The 23,392-nt window shown below is 32.5% G+C and overlaps 1 long non-coding RNA gene across 2 annotated transcripts; it reads left to right on the top strand.

Annotated features, from left to right (window-relative positions):
• Positions 1-15,429: 15,429 nt before the first annotated feature.
• Positions 15,430-21,487, top strand: LOC139486563 (uncharacterized). 2 transcript variants are annotated; one of them, XR_011655604.1, is made up of 4 exons: positions 15,430-15,505; positions 16,521-16,688; positions 17,580-17,657; positions 18,966-21,487. It is a non-coding gene; the product is annotated as an uncharacterized lncRNA (long non-coding RNA). The 2 variants fall into 2 exon arrangements; XR_011655603.1 differs by lacking the exon at positions 15,430-15,505 and having other exon boundaries at positions 15,519-16,688.
• The last annotated feature ends 1,905 nt before the right edge of the window (positions 21,488-23,392 follow it).

Raw genomic sequence — 23,392 nt, 5'->3', positions numbered from 1 at the left:
TAACGAAGCCGTACAGAAACATACATGTATATAGATACATGTACAGTTTCGATCAAATTCTGTCGATCTGCGTGCTGTCATTTAAAAGACAATTTCTCTTTATTTTTGAAGGAATCCCTATTGCGAGTAAGATTTTATTGAAATATTATTGTATGATGTTTATAAATATCAAAATAAATAGGCACTTCAAAAAAGTTATTCCCAAAAGGCCGTTTAATCTTGAATTTAATTTGTTCATTTATTTGGAGGTAGATGTCAGCCATTAAGACTCCATATACCTGCAGTGGCGATCCAGAACTTTTCATTAGGGGGTTGGGGCAATGACTGACATAAAGGGGGGGGGGGTCGCTCTAGTCATGCTTCAGTGATTTCCTATATAATCAACCCTTTTTCAGGAAATGGGGGGGTGGCGGTCGCCCCCCCCCCCCAACCCAACCCAACCCCACCCACCTGGATCTGATTGTAACCTGTCCCTTTTCTAATATATATTTTTGTTTAAACATGATATGTATGTCCATGTATATTTCCAGATATTTATATACCAAAATGGAGACCTACACCTATATATCTGATTTGCACTACATTGCCATTCCCTCTTAAAACATTTTTAAAACAAAGCTTATATCGACACTTGCGAATTCCTACAGTCTATTTTTGATGTCAAATGGGTGCAAATTTACAAATAATGCCGGAAACATCTGACACATTTACAAATGTGGTTTTAACCGCAACACGATAAATACTAGCATCAGACACTTAATTAGAAATAACCCTGACCGTTTTAAATTTCCCACCCTTTTCATATATGAATGAAGCTTGAAAGACCTATTCAAGCTATCCCTATAGCCTTCCCCTGGGAATTAATGCATTAAGTTCCATGATAAGAAAAATATATAGTATGAGAATAGGGAATTTAACTAACGGATCCAGAAATGTTATAAGTGTGTGGGGTGGGGGGGGGGGGGGGGGGGGGGCACTGACTGCCTAAGAGGTGGGTGTCCGCTCTGGTCATGCTTCAGTGATTCCCTATATAATCAACCAAACTTCCCCCAGAAACCCGGGGGGCTCCCTGGTCCCCTCTAAATCCGCCTCTGAATTTGAAACATCCTCTTCTCTTTTATAATTTTGACGACTCCTTTCTATTAAACTTTTGTCTTCCAAAGGTAATCATTCAGTTTTGGAATGTTGACCTTGCTATTGAAATTTTATAATTAAAAAACACAAGTTGTGCACATTGACAACGCTCCAGTCTGAACACTCTTAAATTATCCAGTAAAACTGACAAGGAAACTTATCAGTAACTGCATAACTTCAAATTAACATGTCATTTATATCAGCCCCATGCAACTAGGTACACAGCTGCATTCAATGAAACATGATCACAGATAAAAATAGATGTAAATTCTGAACCGGTCCTTTCTTTTTGATACAACATATAAAAAAAAGAAAAAAAGGGGGGGGGGGTGTTCAGAAGAAGAATTATCTTTAATTTTAAATAAAACTGATGTATTGAAATTATTTAAAGAGGGGGGGCAAGGGTTTTAACTGTTATGCTGTTATGGGGCAATTTAATTCTTTGTTATCTGTTATTTTGAAAATATATTTGCTGTTAGCTGTTATTGTCTTATTCTTTGTTAGCTGTTATTGGGCTATTATTTTTTTTGTTATCTGTTATTGTGATAATGTATTTGCTGTTAACTGTTATTGAAAATTGGAATGTTAGCATTTTTTTTTGACAGTCAATATTCGGTATAAACTGAAGATCATTGGACATTGGGGTCTTCCACTACTAATATGTTTGTACCGTATTCAGAGAAGGATTCCATTAACTTTTACCCATCACAGAAGTGAGGTCCAGGACAATTCAAGTATATCTTATGATTATCCTTTGTAATAAATTCCATTTTTTATGAATGTGTATTTAGAATTATCTTAATTTTTTGTATGAGAATAATGTTCCTGGTTTCCCGTACGAACATATTAAATTAAAAAAATTCTTAATATGACAAAAAGGAAAACATTTGGCCAGGAATCTCTGACAAGGATCTCAATTAAGGACTAGGTCCTAACAACCAGTTAACCTTTTATATGATATGGTACATCGACTCAACTGTGTGATTCTTTTCAAAGCAGAACCAAATGCATTGTACAATGAAAGTTCCAACGATGTACTTGGGTCCGAAGCTGCACATAACTCATTACAAACAAAGATTTATTTCGTTTCAAGCCATTGTTTCCCTACTAAACTATGTATTCTACTTACTAGTACACTTGGTACAATCAAAAACCTCAGCTGATAAAAAATTGTTCAAATAAGGCCTTTGAAAATAGTGGAATAAATTGCTTTTGGAGTGTCAAAATTCGTTCGAAGTACTTGATAAATTGCATGCTTATAATTGGTGCTTTTGATTTTGCTACCCTATATACCACTTTGCCTCATAGTCTTATTAAGAAAAATTCACACACCTCATTAAATGGTCATTTAGAAAAAGTCAGAATATTCAAACTCTATTAGGTCATTTTTTTATTAGCAACAAAAGGAGCTTCAGTCAATATATATAAACAATACACCAACGTTTCATGAGAACTGCTGAAAGCATTTTTGAGTTATTTTTGAAAACAAGAAAATACCACCTTTTTCTAATGAATAAAATCCCTTAACTCAATAACATAAAATCAAGGATTTGTATAGTAAGACAAATCCTTGATAAAATCTAAATAAATAAAAATCGAAAGGGAGTTTACAACAATAGTTATAAACATTTCAGCAAAGTTTCGTGAGAACTGCTGAAAACATTTTTGTGTTAATGTCTGAAAACTGGAAAATCCCCCCTTTTTAATTAATAAAACCCGCTAACTCGGAAACGTAAAATCTAAAATTTATAAAAATTGAAAGTGACCTCATGTTAATAGATATAAACAATTCACCAAAATTCCTTGCTTTGTGAAAGCATTTTTGAGATATTCTCAGAAAACTGAAAAAAAAACCACCAATTTTATTGAATAAAAGTTTTATTCAATAAAATTGGTGGTTTTTTTTGAAAACCCATTACCCAGAAACTTAAAATCTAAAATTTATAAAAAAAAAAAAAAAAAAAGGGAGCTCACTTCAATAGATATAAACAATTTCCCAAAGTTAAATGCAAATTGGTTAAAGAGTTTTTGAGTTAGTTAACGGACAACAGTATACCATAATACGTTCCGTAAACGAGCGTGTAAAAAATATTATAATATATTGAGTAGTAATTTAAACACATTCTAGATACATAAATTAATACTAAAAACATAGTCATAGAAAATGGAATGCATTACACAGGATTATATCCGTAATAAGAAATACTGATTTGTCAAAGACCGAATTATTTTAATATTTCATTTACTGTTATCTGTTTTTGTACATTTTAATTCCTTGTTATCTGTTATGAGCCAAATCAATTTGCTGTTTTGCTGTTATTGGGACCCCCCTTGCCCCCCCTTTTAAAAGGTGAATGTGAAATGTAAGCTTAATATAATATATTTTAGACGGTTCAATAGATGCATTTTTAAAAAGAGATCATATTACTCTAATATACCTTTAACTTAAGGGAAAAAAAATACATCACCAATGATTAACCAAAATATTTTAACTGACAATACTACTGTGATAAAAAGTTCCTAAACATCTTTACACATGTACACATTAAAGACATGAATTTAGAAACACGAACATATATATATATATATTTGATATAACTTCAGTGAAAATTGAAAAACAGTTCTCTATGTATACAACTAAACTGACATTTTCAGTTGGAATGATTTCGGAGAAGTAAAGGGTTTTTGTTTCTTTGATTAATAACTATCTAGGTTTTACAAAGTATTCAAAAAGTCTTGTTTTGGCCTCTATTATTATAACAATTTTAAGCAATATATCCTTAACCCCTAAATCGACCCAACCTTTCTTTTGTAGAATGAAACCTCAGTGGCGGATCCATGCATAATTTTTCATAAGGAAGGGCCCGTCGACTGACCTAAAAGGGGGCGCTCCAGTCATGATTCAGTGATTCCCTATACAATCAACCATTTTGTTCCCACAAAAAGGGGGAGGAGGCCTCTGGGTCTTATGAATCTTGTGCTTTAAATTATAGATATTATTACTAGTATACTGATATTCCGAAAATCATTAAAAATACCCATTTGTATTCTTCACCAACGCTAGCAGAGGGGCATTATGTTTTCTGCTTTGTGCGTCCGTTCGTCTGTTCGTCGTCCGTCTGTCCCGCTTTAGGTTAAAGTTTTTGATCAAGGTAGTTTATTTATGAAGTTGAAGTCCAATCAACTCGAAACTAAGTACACATTTTCCCTATACTATGATATTTGTTATTTTAATGCCAAATTAGAGTTTTGGCCCCAATTTCACTATCTACTGAAAATAGATAATGATAGTGCGAGTTGGGCATCCGTGTATTGTGTTTACATTCTTGTTTGCACTTTACTCCTGAACGGTTTGAGCTATAACCAACAAAATGAAACCAAACCCTCCCTCCGTTGTGCAAATATTTGTAGTATAATTTTATAGATATCAATACACTTTTACACAAGTTATTGTCCGGAAACCAGAAAAACGTTGTTTTGCTTATTATGGCCAGTTTTTGGTCCCTAATTCTTTTAAACCATGATATGGGACCATAACATTCAAATTATAATTTAACGCTATCATTAATTACTCATCATTTGCACATGGTCGGATCTACATTTTCTTTTGTGCTGATTTTGTTTTTATTTCTTTTTTGCCGAATTTGTGTTTCATTTGCGTTGTTTGTGTACATGTTACTTACAGGGTCGTTTTGATCATTATAAATCTCTTCCGTTAGCCAGTACATAAATTATAAATTGTCAATCATAACATGTATATAACTGTTGTAACATACTCAAGAGGAGGTGAAAGTAGGCTTCCGAGCAGGATTATAAAAAAGAATTTAGATGTGGTATGGTTGCCAATGAAACAACTCCCCACAAAAGACAAAAATGACACAGAAATTAACAACTATGGGTCACCATTTGGCCTTCGACAATGAGCAAAGTCGATACCTCATAATCAGCTTTAAAAAGGTCCCTATCTGACAATGTAAAAAAATTCAAACGAGAAAACGTACGGCTTAATTTTTATACAATAAATGAACGAAAAACAAATATGAAACACATAAACAAACGACAACCATTGAATAACAAGCTCTTGACTTGGGACAGGCACATTACATAATGTTTCGGGGTTAAACATGTTAGCGGGATCCCAACCATCGCCCTAACGTGGGACAATGCCAATGGTATAACTGTTTAAAAAAAATACTTGTAAAATTAAGATAAAAGCACTCTGTTTACATCCATGAAAATCTGCACCCTTATTCGTACAGTTTTCAACACGTGCAGCCGTCGACCAGCAATGAGATGGCTAACTTGAAGTTCAGCATATATAAGTACAACGTCTTAGAATGCATGGATGACGGATTCGAGCGTCAGACATAATGTCAAACGTGAAGCAATCCTCGATTTCATGGGGGAAGGAATGGTCACCGCAAAACTGCGATAGGCTAGCCATTTACCAATTTTGCTTGAGTTTTCTCTCTACTAGCCCAACAGACTGGACCCCCCCCCCCCCACACACACACACCAGTTATTTCTGCGCCAGATGAAAACGACAGCAGCCTATCTGCAGGGAACAACAATTATTATGACAATTTATAACATGTGTATATAAATAGCGAACAGTAGAGGTTTATAATAATAATGATGATAATAGTAATAATAATCGGTGCAAAAGAGAGATCGAATATTTAAAAAAATGTTGAAATTCAATACTGGTCCGAGCCATTTGTAACGATTCATCTCTGATATAAGTTTGATTCACAATTGACAAGAATTTTACATGAGAGGTGGCTGGACAGAAACACGGACACCTTCGGACGCCCATGAAAAAGTTTTATGTCTACCGCAACGCATGTCGCGTAGGGTGATATATACATTTAAGAATTATAAAGAAGAACAAGGCTGACTGCCAGGTTGTCAAAATATATATTAGAGCGATATTTTTGACACGATTATTAATAAGAACTTTTTTTTTTACATGTACATGTATGTACTAATTTCCGAAGTTAACAAAAATGAATTCCGATCGTCATCCCGTTCACAAAAAATTATAAGTTATATCATACCGCCTATATATGATTATCACACAGTCATGTCCAATGGCGAACAAGGCGGGTGCAAATAGCAGAAAGAAGTGTGTTTTTTATTAATTAACTAGTGTGTGTTTACGCCATGTATCTAAATTTGGGCGAATGAAAAAAATAATGTATTGGCGAAAATGAAAAGATGTTCATCGAATGTTTTAGAAAGACTACATAAAAAAGGAGATGTGGTATTATTACCAATGAGACATGTAACTATCCACAAAAGACCAAAATGACACAAATATTATTAACTATAGGTCACCGTACGCCTTCAACAATGAGCAAAGCCCATACCGCATAGTCGGCTATAAAAGGCCCCGATAAGACAATGTAAAACAATTCAAACGAGAAAACTATGCCGGGTAATTCAGATTTAAATGAATATAGTATAAAATTTTAGGAACTACATATGCATGCAGAAGATCCCTCCCCATCCCCCTTGTGACACCACTGCATAAAACAACATAGGTTTGCATACATTTCATTTAGCAAAAAGCAATACAGAAGTAAAACGTAAATTATGTGTGTCTATAAGTCACGTTTAAATACCCCAGCCATAGTTGATTTAGTCCAATTATTAGTTATAATGTATATGAATGTATATTTGAAAAAAAATATCCTAGTATATATATATAAAAGAAGATGTGGTATGAATGCCAACGAGACAACTCTCCACAAGAGACCAAAAGGACACAGAAATTAATAATTATAGGTTACCCTACGGGCTTCAACAATAAGATAGGCCAATACCGCATAGTCAGCTATACAAGGCCACGAAATGACAATGTAAAACCATTCAAAAGAGAAAACTAACGGCCCTATTTATATAAAATATTGAACGGAAAAAAAAATACTAGTATGTAACACATAAACAAACGACAACCACTAAATTACAGGCTCCTGACTTGGGACAGGCACATTCTTATATTATGTGGCGGGGTTTAACCTGTTAACGGGATCCCAACCCCACTTAACATGGGACAATAGTATAACAGTACAACATAAGAACGAACTATTAAAATCGTTTGAAAATGGCTTAACTCATCAGATGACAAAACTACAAGTGGACGTGGCCGGGTACTTGTTCATCCCCCCCAACAAAAAGACACTATAGGAACATATCTCAAAGTACTCGCAGTTAACTGACAGCTAGTTCAAAGCCACCAACAACTAATAAAACAAATCATGTATCTAAGACTAAATATGGAATTGCACATCACTATTATGCGTATAAACATCCCAGTTGCGGAACTAGAAATTTTCAAAAGTGGGTCTCAGTATTGCCGAAAAGGGGGCCTGTGCCAGTCATGTTTCAGTGCTTCTCTTTATAATCAATAAGAAAAAAGGGGGGGCCACCTGCTACCGCATTCCTTTGATACGCCTCTGCATCCTACAAGATATCAAGGTCGTTGCTTTAAAAAATGTAGGAGTAGCTCTAGATGCTGGTTATATACATAATTGTTAAGGTTCAACTTCCTGGCATTTAAGAATATTTGACAAAAATCAAGATGCATATATAGGAATACATGCATGAACATCTCAATTGTATGTTCAGGCAACCTCTGAAATATTAATTAAAAATAAAAATTTATAGTTAAAAAAATGTCGGAAGAGGAAGCAGGACAAACCATGATCTCTCTCTGCATTTTATAATAAAATGTATCCAACTACCTTGAATTTTGAGGATATTTGACTTAAAATGTTTCAGTTGCAATTCAAAAACTGTACGAGGTGATAGCCAGACAAACCAATCTATAGCTTGACGAACGGGTAGACGAACGAACCTGTAGGCGATAAATTAATATACCCTTCGATGAAAGTGAGGTCATAAAATAAGCTTGAAATTGCAGTTGATACTTATAAAAAATCAAAACCTCATAGTGCTCAGTTTGCTTAAACATTTCTCTTCAGCTTTATAGCCATGAATTCTAAGATTTCTAAGATCGTAATACATTTGAGTTTCTGAATTGAAAGTTATTTTTCAGGGATGCGATGGTTGCTTTCTATCAAATTTTGTTTTTTGTTTTGTTCTTGTTTTTACATACTCTAGGCTATTGTTTCACATTTTGTCACATCGGGACATTTTATAAATTGTTACGTATATACATTTCGCATCTGTTGGTTTATTGTCGAAGGTCGTACGTCGAGTTTTTCGATTGAATCGATGGGTGCATGGATAGTTACAATACATGTGTCGGATCGGCAATTATAGAACATTTTCTGTTATATCCGTATTTTGCGTGGAATTCTCGCCGCGTTGAAGACCCAATTGCCTTCGTCTATCGTCTGCTTGTTTTCGAGTCGTTGTCTCTTTTACTTATTCTCAATAGCTGCAAATGTTAAATAACACCAAGATTAAAAGCACCAACAGCTAGTGTATAGTTCAGTTGGTATAGGCGGATCCAGTGGGGGCGGGGGGGGGGGCGTGTCCCCCTCTCGTGGGATATTTTTTAGTGATTATATACTATATAGGGAATCACTGACTTGAAAGACCCCCACTCACCTTAGGTCAGTCAGCACCCTGTCATGTATTTGTTAAAAATATATATATATATATATTGCCATTCACTCTAAAAACGAAGCTAAATACTTAAACCCTCTTTTAAGAAAAGTTATATTGTTTCATTTTTACAGCTCGGTTGATATAGGCGGATCCAATTTTTTTTTTTTGGGGGGGGGGGGCGGGCCCGGGTCCCCCGTTTGTGGGAGATTTTTTTTATTGATTATAAACCATAAAGGGAATCACTGACTGGAGATACCCCTCACTTTAGTTCAGGCAGCACCCTGTCATGTATTTGTTTAAAAAAAAAAACAAATATATTGCCATTCACTCTAAAAAAAGAAGCTGAATACGTAATCCTCTTTTAAGAAAAGTAACATTGTTTCATTTTCACAATTTATTTTATTTTTATTTTTTCAATACTGCAACCAAGATTAAAAGCGCCAACAGCTAGTGTATAGCTCGGTTGGTATATTTAATAGAAAGATATTTGTAAATATGGTAAATAAACTCATCATAAATACCAGGATTGAAATTTTACATTCACGACAGACGGGTATTTCGTCTACAAAAGACTCATCAGTGACGCTCGACTAAAAAATGTTAATAAGGCCAAATGAAACTGACCATTTAACTTAAAAAAATGGCGAAGTGCAAACATTTTTTTAGTTTTTCAACGCTATCCTCTTGACCACATAATGTGTTTTCATCAAAATTGGAAATGATAATATTTTATAAAGAAAAATCTTTACCTACGTCGCATTATATATACTTGTATACTAACATATTGTGTTGTAAAATGATGCCCTTTATGGGTTCTTGATTAGATTAATAAAAAAATTATATACTATTAACAAATTCAAAATATACTGCTTTACAAAAAAGTTAAACAACAGATACATTCAAGTTTTTCCATTTTCAAGTAAAGAAAATCACGCATTATGGTTCCATTTCTTTCCTGTAATAATTAGATCACTTGCATACTTATAACACACACACTTTATTATTTGTTGAAATAGATTAAAATATGCGCTGCTGAACTTATATTAGTCAGTATAGTATATAGACGTGTATACCAAAGACAAATTTATACATTGTTTAATTTCCTGTAGTGTTTGATAATGACCCAGTGACCTACAACTTTTATAATAAATAAACCACATAGGCAACGCTTCTGAATCAGTATAAAAAGTATGAATTATTTGTTAAACTAGTGTAAAATGTGGTGTGAAATTATTGGTAAAGGCAACGATATCCGGCCAATTAAATTGACCCGATGAGCTGACATGATGTTGAATTTATTTTGGAAATATTACACTTAATTTAACCTTACAATTTTTCATTATGTTTGTTTAGTCTATGTATTTGCCATAATCAAAATTGTTTTTTGTTTGTTTTGCAAATAAAGAATCATTATTTTGAATATTTTAATGAGAGCTAGAACCTTAAATAATCCATTATTTTCATTTTTGTTCTTAACTGAAAAAAATGGTAATACTAAATCCATTATAGCACAACCAAGTAAAAAAGTGTCCTTTAGTTTATACTTAAATCATAAATGAGATCATAGAACATTTCTAATCCGACAAAATGAAGATTAATAAAAAAAAATCGTTTAGGAGGGATATGCGTTGTTAAATGCTGTGCAAATGGAATAATTCCCCTATTCAATCATTCTTCTGGCCAATTATTTAAAAAAAAGGGGGGGCGGCTTTGATAACTGTTACCCTAGCTTGCCCTACAACATAATACCCCCCCCCCCCCCCAAAGAATATAGATTTCGTATTCATATAAGTCTGAAAATCAAACCCAATAGAGTTAGAATTAGATTTTTAGGCTGACAAATATTTTCTGTCAATTTACATTTGCACAAGTCGGTCTACATGTTCACCAGTTTTTCAATCATCCACTAGTCTGTTTTTACTTTCACAAGTCTTTCTTATAGCCCCCTAGTCTGTCCATATGATTTTCAACAGTCTGACTATGTCCACAAGTCACTACGTTTTAACCGCGGTCTCTATGTGTCCGTCAGTCTGTTTCCGTGTTTACAAGTCGATATACATGTTTACCCGCCAGGTTACGTTTCTAACAGTTTGCCTTCATGTCCTACACGTCCACCAGTCTGCTTATATATATATATACCAGTCTGGCTACAAGTCTACAAGAATATTATTTGCATCATTGACTAAGTCTGTCTGGATATGTCGTCTGGCGGATTTGCTTGTCTCTCACATTCTGAAGATGATGATATTCCTCGTAGTGAAATCGTTAATACAATGTACCAGTACTTAAGTCTATCAGTGTCTATCTCCATGCAAGACTCGGGGTCTGATGAAGGTTCTAAAACAATTAAAGATTCGTCTATACAGTCCTTCTGAAAGTCTTCTCGGTCAGAAGCAAAAGAATGCCCGGTTAGCGCCTCTGGATTTGCCCGGGGCATGTGGAGGATCAGTAGATATCGACACACCAAATTCAGTTATTCGACGAAGAATTTCAACACCTATCTCATTTAAAACCAACATTACACAATAATGTCAACATGGAGTCAGTAACTGAGGTAACATTAAGTTAATTTAGAAGTCAATATCTTGTATATTTCTGTATACAGTTTATAATGCATATATCACTGTCATGAATCAAGGATTTGTATAGTAATAAGGGTCTTACTATCATCGGAACTTTGTTTTTTTTTTTTGGTAACACGCCATTATTCCGACAGCCCATTAGTCCGACAGCCCATTTGTCCGACAACCAATTAGTATGACAACCCAATAGTCCGACAACAAATTGCTCCCACAGCCCAATACTCCGACAACCTATAATTCCGACACTTATCAAGTCAAGTATCAGGATATCAGGGTAAAATAAAATTTGTCTGTCTGTATTATTACGTTTATATTTGTAATAACATATTTTAAGAAATAACTCCGTATATATAATACAAGGCTAAGGTAGTTCGTATACTTTCAATGTTAATTCTCAATTCGAAATCTGTATATAGAATAAAACAGAAAATAATATTTTATTTTCCAAATTAAAGGATCTATGTAAATCAAGAACAAGCATTGATGGCGCGAGCTACTGATGATACCCTGCCCAAAGATTTCGGTAGATAGAAAGTTTTTGAGTTGTGAATCTGAAAAAGCATTACACAGTATAACTGACTTATATAAACCTTGAAGCTAAATATCAGAAATCATGGTATTGTAGTACCTGAGACTTGTCTGTCATGTAATGAGTAATGAGTTTGAAAAAGCATCACACGATATAACTGACTTCAATAAACCTTTCAGAAATCCTTGTAATGTAGTTCATGAAAAAGATGCAACGAAAATAGTTATGGGACGGGCAGCAAACTGACGGATGGACGGTTGGACGGACGGACAGACAGAGATAAAACAGTATACCCCCACTTTTTCGAAGCGGCGGTCTAATGATTGTGTCAACATTAAGACATTACAATACTAATATGATATAATTATATTTATAGCACTATAAGCCTCAGTCACAATCGGAGCTTATACAAAATATAAAAAAAAAATACGTATTAATATCAATTAACAGTCAGTATCCAGACATGTACTACATTATTCAAAAGAACTAACGATATGATCCTCATTTTTTTCTCCATAATAGTAAAGTTTTCTTGTGTTCACTTCGAAATTAATCATATTTGTCTAACGTTTTAAAGTTCTGATATGTGCTAGAAATATGGCGAAAGAATTCCTCCCTCAAATTATAATGAAGTGAGCATTCGATTGAAAAATGACGCTCATCCTAAACTTTATCAGCTGTACAATACGATTTTTTGAGTATTTAGCATTTTCAATTCTTCATGTAATGGAAGAGCACCGATTCTGAATTAACATATAAATTACCTTTCTTAAAATCAATGATATCTAAATATGTTTCTTCTTGAAACCAATTTTTAAATGAAAAATAAGTTTCCCACAAAGCACATATTACTAAGTTTTTACAATTAAACAATTTGACAAAGACACAAGGACAAGAATGTCACACATTGTCTTATTCTACTAGTTTGTTATTATAAGTTATCTACGTTCATATCCGTAGATATGGATATTTTAACACCCTGAAGTACCCCAGTACACCATGAGGCGTAGCCGAAGGGTGTACAGGGTACTGAAGGGTGTTAAAATATCCATATCTACGGATATGAACGTAGATAACGAATTTATCCCCGGTCTTAGTCCGAATCGGGCGAGTTTTATGGAAATTCGGGTACAAAGTGTAACGCGAAAACAACGTTTTTTTCATTATCTAAAAAAGTTTTATTGAAATTTGGAAATTTTACATATTTTTTACAGGGTGTAGGGTACTACCTTTGGTAGAACCCTACAGGTAGTCAAATACAAGACGTTTTTAATACGGAGACAGAGAAACTGGAATGAGTCAAATTTGGCGCTCAATGTTGTGAGCGTTACGCCATAGATGGTGTGACGTCAACGTGGGTAATTTGCATAGCATGTCAGTAGTCCCATTCCTTGAAAATGTGGCAGTCAAGTGATGCATTTAATGAAATGAGTGTAAATGATCGTCATAATAGGACAAAATCGTTAATGAATTAAATATTTAATTACAAACATCATAGATAATCTACAGATTTCAATATTTCACAAGGAACAATCATGGAACTAAGGAAAACTTGCGTGAAGTTCACCGGGATAATGGTTAGCAACGTCCGGGGATATGGGTTAGCAACACCCAGGGGCTATGGGTTTTGTAACGACGTGCGTTAACCAATCAAAATCCTAGATATATACTAAGCCGGGGATAATGTCTTTTATACTGCACTCGTTCTACTTGAGCAGTCAAAATGCGTTGACTGTATATTTCTATGACATATACAGTCACTGACCCGATATCACTTTTCCTTATGCATATTTAGATAGAAATTGCCGAAATATTCATGTCCGTCATATTTGTTTTTCGTAATAAGTTTTGTTGTAAATCATCAGTCCTGCATCTCCACCAATCATTAACAAAGAGGCATATCTTTCTAGAATTTAAAATAATCTTAGGATACAACATCGGTCTCCCAACAAAATATTGAGTGTCATCTCTCGGATTATGTCTTCAGACAGCCAAAATCAGTTAAATGGAACCAATACCACATAAACGAGTCCAGCGCATATCATTGATGCTTTAGATCATATAAAAAAGTAGTTGGTCTAACAACGGCGTGTATCGCTATTAGAAGTGCTACATGTACTGTCTCCGTATTTCGTGGATTCACATTCCCGAACATGATACCGTATTCATGATTGATCATGATTGGAATTGCTCATCTTTTCTGAGCACACATTTCGTCCTATTTGTCTTCTTATTTTTTAGGTTCTGGGTACGTATTTGTCTCTTTGTTTTTCTTATTTTGACTGACGCTACTTTATCCCATTATTTCTGCAACAAAATAAATTTAAATAAAACTCAGATGAGTGATACAAGGAGAGAAAGTGTTGCGACCAAAGAGGGCGGGTAGTGTTTTCCAACTCCGATGTATTATTTATTTATGTAGTTCATAGTGGGGGAACCTCACTGCCCTGATACGCAAAAAGGGGGATTCGAAGATCTAGTGAAAAGAAGGAAGATCAAGACACACATGCAAGAAATAGCGAGCTAGAACAGCACAGACTGATAGTAGACACACAAACAACGAAATATAAAGCTAAATAAAGTAACTAGACACGCAAAACGAAAGAGGGGCGAGGTTAAGGACTGAGCAGTTGCTATAATCATGTGTATCAACTCCAATAAACTGAGACAAAATTAATGTCCGCATGCAAAAAATAATTGGAATCAAAACGGACAACCACAAATATCAGAGAGCGGAGTTGGTTTTTTTTTAGAGAAAATTTATCCATACACTAAGAAAAACCGCATATTGTCGGAATAATGGGCTGTCGGAGTAATGGGTTGTCGTAATAATGGGCTGTCAGAATAGTACATGTTGTCGGAGTATTGGGCTGTCCGAATAATGGTTGTCAGACTAATTGGAAGTCACCATTTTTTTTTTACCCTCCCCCTTTTTTCCAATATCCGTTATTTTTTCGTTTTCTATTTTAAAATTCACTCTCTTTAGTAATATATCCGTGACCGCTGTGGATAGTAAACTTGGAATTGATAGTAAATAGCAAAACCAAGTAATTTGTAGTGTATTTATGTTCTTATGACACGTACAGACAAAGACGAAAAAAATAAATAATACGAAAGTGAGAAAACGAAAATATAACAGATTTTGGAAAAAAAGGGTAGGGTAAAAAAAATGTCCTGTACCCAAGTACCTATGCTTACTATTAAAGCAATAATTTGAGAAATATATATTAAGGGTTATACTTATATGTGAATATTATGAGTCCAGGTAACTCGATCAACTTGATTTGTACGTATGAAAAATTATATAAATTTATTATCTGGTCATGTCCCGCGTTTTTTTGTAATGTTGTTATAATAACAGTGTAAGTTAAGACCATAAAGTAGACCAGGAAAATACTTTATTATCTTTACTAGTTAATTTCTGGAGATCATGTGTCTGTCATTTATTCTGTTATTCACATCTTTTAAATAATTATATTATATACGCATCATATCAATCTATCAATTAGGATACTTTATTTTATTTGGCTTAATAACATATTATTGGTATTTAGTGCGACCGTGCACCTTTCGGTTGCCTCGAGTGTTTTCTATTATAGCAATGTTTTTAAGTCGTCATGTTGCGGGATTTTCAAATCCCAAAAGAAGAACACACTTCAAATTCAACAGGATTTTCGATTTGGTAACCGCATTACTTTAATATAAATCATTATATATTACATAACCTTACACAATCAATTTACTTTTTATGATTAATCTGATATGCATGCCCAATATATTTTATTCCCAAAACCTTATTTAAAAAGGAGGGGACATGGTCAAAGTGTCGTGCAAACCCAATTATTGTTTATTGTCACGGAATAATTACAAACTGTGCTATAGTTTTTAAGATTATTGGATAATTGACTTGACTGTTCTATAGGTACATGTACCTTACTTACCCAGGTGACACATCAGTTGTACCCTTGATATTGGTATAAATTCAAATCACAGGCACTTGTTTCTATCCATTTGAAGACCCACTATTAACGTATATATTTACCAAAAATAATGGTTTTAAGCGGAGAGGTGAAAAAATTAGTTGGGTACCTTCTCAAAAATATACGTTGATAGTGGGTCTTCCAATGGATAGAAACAAGTGCCTGTGATTCAAATGCTTATTGATATATTAAAAGAAGATGTGGTATGATTGCCAATGAGACAGCTGTCCACAAGAGACCAAAATGACACAGACATTAACAACTATAGGTCACTGTACAGCCTTCAACAATGTGCATAGCCCATACCGCAAAGGCCCCGATATGACAATGTAAAACAATTCAAACGAGAAAACTAGGATACATGTATATGTACATTGTACTTGTTGTATATGAAGATTAATTAGATTAAAGTAAACAATGTGGTATGTTTCCAAAATAAATGCTATCCGCTAAAGACCAACTGATGTTGATCCAATTACTAGCCAAACAAATGATACATACATGTAGGTTACCATACTTTCTTCATTTATATTATGATTATTGAGTATTTTTTTGGAAACATTTCAAACCTTTACATGCTGTTTATATACATGTTACTACAGTTCAGCGACTCAAGTTTAAAAGGCATTTATATAAAAGAATTTAAACTTAATATCATTTTGTATGAACATCATGTTGAATATTTACATTTTCTCAAAAAGTTTTTATTTTACTTAGCTAATAAAGAAGATGATGGATTCCCAAACAGAAATCTTGATGACAGTGAAAAAATTGAAGAATTGCACCAATTGTTACAGAGAATCGATTTCAAGCAGAAACAGATGCTCAAAAATAAGGGAATACAACAGCCATCCATGTTCCTTCACATATCCTTTGTATATAAAGGTATATATTGTATATATATATATTTTGTCTACATTTTCTGAATTTATGATTTTAAAAATCTTTCAAAAGATATAAATGTACATTGTAAGTCATGTAATTCAAATAGAGACGTGCCATTGTCTTTGATAAAAGATAGAGTTACATTTATGCCTTTTTAGTATTATCAGCTTATATACTTACTTAGCCTTGTTAAAATCTATAAATATACCTTATGTATATTACATGTATGTTGAAATGTCTGTCAGAATATATACATATATACATGTTTATATATATATATATATACATCTTCATGCCTTATATATCATGTACTGTAGTACGCCGCTAGATTAAAACTGACGTGGAAAGGTAACACATGCCCACCGAAAGCTCTTTTTATGAGAGCCCAGGTGGTCGTGTGGTCTAGCTGGACGGCTGCAGTGCAGGCGATTTGGTGTCACGATATCACAGTAGCATGGGTTCGAATCCCGGCGAGGGAAGAACCAAAAATTTGCGAAAGCAAATTTACAGATCTAACATTGTTGGGTTGATGTTTAGACGAGTTATATATATATATATATATATATACAACTCGTCTAAACATATATATATATACAACTCGTCTAAACATCAACCTACATGTAACAATGTTAGATCTGTAAATTTGCTTTCACAAATTTTTGGTTCGTCCCTCGCCGGGATTCGAACCCATACAACTGTGATATCGTGACACCAAATCGCCTGCACTGCAGCCGTCCCGCTAGACATATATATATATATTGAGTATTGGGAATCCTGTACACCTTTTCCTTAGACCAAGTTTAACAAATATAATATGAATGTTTAAATTCAACTAATTATCTCCTGGCAATACACATTTATTTTAGGAACTTTTTATGTTTTATTTTGCAGTAAGCAGCTGTTTGTGATGCTTATAGGCATAAACAATCTAGTCTGGACATGTAAAACAGCAGCTGGTTCTATTTTGAAGTAAGCTATTTGGTGATTACATTAATTTGACATGACCAGACCAAGTCTTGGGATAAATTAATAGTACTCATTGTCATGATTGTACTAGCTTTTTATTGTTTTATATATTTTATGGAAAATACTGTTAGTTGAGGCCTGCAAAAATTAATTTATAAGGAGATGAAGTGTGGTTGCCAATGAGAGTAGAGACATCTAACAAATAGCATGAATAGAGTCATGGAGGATTGAAATCATACTCATTTTTATTAGAGTGTTACAAAATAATTGCAGGGAAAAAAAAAAAAAAAAAAAAAAATCAAAATAATTGTGTATTTAGTAGAATTAGCCAAATCAAACAATAACTGACTTAAATCTTGTTTGAAATTTTCACATTTCTATTGATTAAATATTATTTTATAGATCAAATAATAAATAGATAAAAGGGCAGTAATCCAGTCTCAGATTTTTGTTTTGGTTATATTGTATACAGCTGATTGTATTTTAATACTATTTACAAATACTTCTTATATGTCAAAAGAAAAAAAAATTGCTGTACCTGATATTGTGATTTATATTGAAATTGATAAAGACAACAAACTCAATAATGAGCTATTCCAATATCAATCTCCCTAGGGAAAAAAGGGGGTGCTACCTAATTTTAGACCTCCATAGTGCCCATAGACACATCAAACACTTGCCAAAATATAAGCCTGAACCCCTGAGGGGATCACACATCAAATTATAAAAGTTGTATATATTCTACACCGTGAATAAGACCAAACAATGATAGAAGGAGTTAGTTTTAAAATATAATTGAAAAACTAAACTGATACAAATCAATAATTTTTTTGATGTTGATAAATAAATCACAATGTGTAATAGTTGTAATAAATTGTTATGCCAGCCTACAATAGTAGAAGGGGTTTATGTTTAATGAACCATGCTTTTGTTTGTTTATTCTTTCATCTGTTCTGCTTTAGGTTCAAGTTTTGGTAAAAGTTTTGGTCAGGATAGTTGTTAATGATGTTAACGACCAATCAACTTAAAGATAAATATACATGTGTCTTATGTTATGATCTTTCTAAGGATAAATTAATGGTTTGACCCCAATTTCATGGTCCATTTATCACAACTTCTAGCTATTCTTTTTATAGAGTTATTCCACGAGATATTTTGGGGTCACTCATTAGAATATCTTTTAAATATATGATTTTGATTACAACTGCATTAAGATATAATAATTGCATGCAGAAAATTATTGCTTTTGTCACATATATATCACTTGTCAATTTAATAAAATTAAACATTTTTTTTATTACTTTATTACAGAAGCTACAAAATAGAGCTAAGGCCCTTTAAGCCAAGAAACTGCCAGTGTCAGAAAAGGACAAACTTAGAAAGGCCATGCAAATTGATTTAATGTCAAGTTGGGACAGTGATTCTGTAGATAAACTCGCCTGATCACAACTGGGATTTGACTGTCACAAGATTTTAAATCTTACATGGATAAACTAAAGTCATTTACTAGACTGTAAATACCAGAGACAGCTGAATGCACAAGGCAAAGAGCTGAGGTCCAAGTAAATCAGAGAGGCCTTGTCACAAGAAATGTACAGAACTTGCATGGATTTTTACTTAAGGGCATATGACAAAAAATTGAGAGATATCAATAAAAATTTCTTTAAATTTTAATAAGGACCAATTCAAAGGTACACTTTTGGAATTTGTAAGAACAAAAATACCTTCATGTTTACTTTTGAATTATAGTTGACAGTTTTCAGTTTAAGGGGGGGAACCCTTAAAATGAAGTGGCTTGGTTTATTGAATTTGATTATTTTTTAAAGTAAAAAAATGAATTACTGCTCTTTTATTTCAACATTTGCATTTTCTATTAAAATTATTTACAAGTGCAGCATATCGGTGACATCAGATTATGTTATTGTGTTTGGTTAAGCTACATATTTCTTTTTACTTAAACTTTCTGTTGCCTTTTCTTATTAATTAAATGCTGAATAATAATTTGAGTGTGGCTCATTTCAGTGTCTTGTATTTGCTGTCAAGATTTTTCCTGTAAGATTTCACATTATTTATAATCGCTTGGTCAAAGGGAGATAAATTTTTGAATCTTCACATTAAATAATCTGCGAAGAGGATTATGTAAAATGTTAATAGTTGAAAATTAATTTTATGGTTCAATAAAATCAAAATAAGTTATTGCCATTCATTATAAATTTCTATCAAAAATAAGGCTCAAAGAATTTTTTTATTTTATTTGTATAAATAATAACAAATTACACACATCATGCACATGTTGACTTCATAAAATTTGTAAACAAATAAAATTGAAAATAAAACTAAAAATTTTAACTAATCAGGAGACAGTCAATACACCAAATATATTTATAAACATATAAACTTATTATTTTCTTCAATTGTCCAAGTACATTCAATATTGATAATTTTTTGCTTGACATTACATAATTTTGTTAATAAAAGTTTATTTGTGTGCTATTTTATTCAATTGTACATATTTGAAGTATTACATTACACCTTATTATTTTTGTTCTTGCATACAGCATTTGGAATGAAATTTTAATCAATGCAGGATGTTTTTTTTGTCGATCCTGCAACTTTTGTTGCAGAAAGCTCGACATAGGGATAGTGATCGGGCGGCGGCGTAAGCTAACTTTTTAAAAGCTTAATATTTTAGAAGGTGGAAGACCTGGATGCTTCATACTTTGTATATAGATGCCTCATGTTACGAAGTCTCGTCAGTCACATGTCAAATGTCCTTGACCTCATTTTCATGGTTCAGTGACCACTTGAAAAAAAAGATCAGAGTTTTTGTAATGTTGAATTCTCTCTTATTATAAGTAATAGAATAATTATATTTGGTATGTGCGTACCTTGCAAGGTCCTCATGCCCGTCAGACGGTTTTCACTTGACCTGACCTCATTTCATGGATCAGTGAACAAGGTTAAGTTTTGGTGGTCAAGTCCATATCTCAGATACTATAAGCAATAGGGCTAGTATATTTGGTGTATGGAAGGACTGTAAGGTGTACATGTCCAACTGGCAGGTGTCATCTGACCTTGACCTCATTTTCATGGTTCAGTGGTTATAGTTAAGTTCTTGTGTTTTGGTCTATTTTTTTAAAACTATAAGTAATAGGTCAACTATATTTGTTGTATGGAAGCATTGTTAGCTGTACATGTCTAGCGAGCAGATGTCATCTGACCTTGACCTCATTTTCATGGTTGAGTGGTCAAAGTTAAGTTTTTGAGTTTTGGTCTTTTTATCTAATACTATATGCCATAGGTCAACTATATTTGGTGTATGGAAATATTTTATGATCTATATGTCAGTCGCGCAGGTTTTATTTGACCTCGACCTCATTTTCACGGTTCATTGCTCTTTGTTTAGTTATCTTGGTTAATGTTAAGTTTATGTGGCAGTTTTTAATAAAGCTTTATACTTAGGACTATCAACATAATATCAATGATAAGTAAAGAAGGCGAGACATTTCAGTGTGTGCACTCTTGTGAATTTACGAATTATGTTAATCATGTAAATAATGTTATGTTTTTTGTTTTTTGCTTTTTGAAGTTTTTAAAATTGACAAATAATGCTAGCAGGGGAGATTATTCATTAATATTTTTATGATGCCAAACTTGAAATTTAGAGGTGCCTATGTTTGCTATTTGTTATAACCTAATTGTTATGATTCTTAAATAATCTATACAAGTAAGCATGTTAATTTGTCAATAACCATTATTTTATTAATTAGTTTGAATTTGATGAGGTTCTTTGATGTAGAACTTGACTTTTTTTAAACAAAAGTGTTTTTTTATTTGTTTTAAATGTTTTTAAAATTGTATAACAAACTTTTGACATTTTATTTTAATTTATCACCAAAACAACTCTAATTTGTCAGTATCTGAATAAAATTAATTTGTTAGATACTTTGTTTCTTTTATTGAAGTATATACAAAGGGAGATAACTCAAAATTGTTTTTTTTTATTATTCTGACCCGATTAGAAGTGATGAAAATAACTATATTGCCCAAGACAGGATGACAATAAGAGAATGCTAGAAATTGTTGTGTATGGTTAGGCTTTGTCCAAAAGTTTTTGTTATCTCCTGTATTGTATATTGTTGCCATTGTCAAAATCCAAAATCACACATAGATAGCCTTGTCCTATAGTTTATATCTGGTGTTTGTGTTTTTTGTATGTCTTAGATTCTAACTCTTCAAGTTCTTATATAAATTCAGATGCATTGCCATTCTTTACATATAGGTAAAGGCATATTTACAAAATGGTTTTGAGCTTTGCAAATGAGTGACATGTATTCGTTGGATTATTGTTTAAGTTTCATCTTAAAAATAGTCTTCAATGTTACTGACAAATTATACATTTGCACATTGCCATTTGAAACCACAAATATTATTCTACTGTAAATACACAGAGCAGCAATCCATGCCTTTCAAGTCTAATACTTTGTAAACGTCATGGATCAGAAAAGTTGGAGGATCAATTTCATATGTACAGTAGCTACAAAGTTATCACCATTAAAAATTCCTGTTTTTCCTAATTTTTGTTTTTTTATTTAATTAGATATTTCCAAACCAGATATTTGGGTTAAAGTAAAAACAAATCCCCAACATCCCTTTTCCAAAAAAAAAAATTTTTAAAAGCAGAGGGAAAAATTCTGCCTTTTCTTTATTATTCATTTGCACTATTGTTTTGTAAGTAGTTATACAGGATTATATTGACTTTAAATTGCATTAAATTTGATGGAAGTTCTAATTTAAATAAGTCATAAACAAGAAATTTATTTGAATTTACATGTAATTAAATTACATAATTAATTAAATTAAATTTATATTTAAAATTCTTTAAATTTGAAATTTATTGAAATTTAATTTATATTAAAAGATCTTTAAATCTCAAATTTATTCAAATTTAAATTATATCAAAACTTCTTTAAATTTGAAATTTATTCAAATTTAATTTATATTAAAAATTCTTTAAATCTCAAATTTATTCAAATTTAATTTACATAAACATTTCTTTAAATTAGAAATTTATTCAAATTTAGTCTATACTTAAATTCTTTAAATTTGAAATTTATTTAGATTTAAAAATACCTTTAAACTAGGTTGAAATTTGGGAATTTATTTGCAATATTAAATTTAGTTTAAATCTATATTAAATTAGAAATTTTCCAGCAAAGTAAATGCATAATATTTTTTGTAATTTGAAATTTAATATGCATAACATATGCATTTAATTTTATATTAAATGCATCATTTCATGCAGTGTGACTTAGGACAGGTGCAAACATTTGCAGCGGGATTAAACGTTTTAATGGATCCAAACCTTCTCACTTTTTCTGAAACAATAGCATAACATCACAACATAGAAAAACATACGATAAAATATCAATTGGCAGACTTAACTCAATCAAAAAACGTATGATTACACAATGAACGAATAAATTTGAACCGAGATATCTGAATATCTATTCTATGGAATTTATTTCTGCACAAAAACGAATTCAGAAAATTAACTAAAGTGTAGAATTCATATTTTAGTTCAAAATTTTAATCGATTGATTGTTGATTGCATAACGTCCAGTGGCAAAATTTCATGCATATTTAGGACGAAATATCATTTAAAACAAAATATGGGAGGGTTGGGATACCGCTAACATGTTTAACCCCGCCACCGATTATTTATGGATGTGCCTGTC

The sequence above is a fragment of the Mytilus edulis genome, chromosome 8 (genome assembly GCF_963676685.1).
Source record: "Mytilus edulis chromosome 8, xbMytEdul2.2, whole genome shotgun sequence".
Taxonomy (NCBI): Eukaryota; Metazoa; Mollusca; class Bivalvia; order Mytilida; family Mytilidae; genus Mytilus; species Mytilus edulis.
Note: the sequence above shows the minus strand (reverse complement) of the source record. Positions and strands in the feature narration are given on the sequence as shown.